Consider the following 1,340-nt stretch of genomic DNA (forward strand, 5'->3'; position numbering starts at 1 on the left):
AAATTATGGAAACTTGAAAAAAATTTGCATTAAAAACAAAATCTTCCCCCTTGTGCCATCCTGGCGTTAAACGCCCAGAATGGTATCCATTCTGGCGTTTAACGCCCAAAACTCTACCCTTTTGGGCGTTAAACGCCCAGCCAGGCACCTTGGCTGACGTTTAAACGCCAGTTTTCCTTCTTCACTGGGCGTTTTGAACGCCCAACTTTTTGTGTAATTCCTCTGCTGTATGTTCTGAATCTTCAATTCTCTGTATTATTGACTTGAAAAGACATAAATTAAAAATTTTTTGTATTTTTAATGATGAAGAATAATCAAAATGCCACTAAGATCAAATAAACAATGCATGCAAGACACCAAACTTAGAAGTTTGTATACTATTGACACTAACAAATTGAGAATGCATGTGAGAAACAACAAAATACTCAAGACAAGAGAATTTAAATATCAGAGCAAGGACATCATCAAGAACAACTTGAAGATCAATGAAGACACATGAATGAATTCGAAAAATGCAAGAAGAATAGAAACATGCAATTGACACCAAACTTAAAATTAGATACTAGACTCAAACAAGAAACATAAAATATTAGTGATTTTTATGACTTTGTAATTTTTTTTTTGGATTTTTCGAAAATTATATGGAAAAGAAAATAAAGAGATTCAAAATTTTTAATAAGAATTACAGGAATCATGCAATGTTAGTCTAAAGCTTTAGTCTAAAAAGATTAGACATGGCTAGCCAAGCTTCAGCAGGACATTACATTTAAGAGCTAAATTGATGAAAATCAATCAGCTTTGGTGATGATAAGAAGATCACCTTGAAACTCTAGAATTCATTCTTAAAAATTCTGAAGAAAAATACCTATCTAAGCAACAAGATAAACCGTCAGTTGTCCAAACTTAAACAATCTCCGGCAACGGCGCCAAAAACTTGGTGCACGAAATTGTGATCATCAATGGCGCCATCAACATGGTACGCTCAATTGCAATCTCAACTCTTTATCACAACTTCGCACAACTAATCAGCAAGTGCACTGGGTCGTCCAAGTAATAAACCTTACGCGAGTAAGAGTCGATCCCACGGAGATTGTTGGTATGAAGCAAGCTATGGTCATCTTGTAAATCTCAGTTAGGCGGATTCAAATGGTTATGGAGGATTAATGATTAAAAGATAAATAAAACATAAAATAAGGATAGATATACTTATGTAATTCATTGGTGAGAATTTCAGATAAGCGTATGGAGATGCTTTGTTCCTTCCGTCTCTCTGCTTTCCTACTGTCTTCATCCAATCCTTCTTACTCCTTTCCATGGCAAGCTGTATATTGGGCATCACC

Source organism: Arachis duranensis, chromosome 4, assembly GCF_000817695.3.
Source record: "Arachis duranensis cultivar V14167 chromosome 4, aradu.V14167.gnm2.J7QH, whole genome shotgun sequence".
NCBI classification, from domain to species: Eukaryota; Viridiplantae; Streptophyta; class Magnoliopsida; order Fabales; family Fabaceae; genus Arachis; species Arachis duranensis.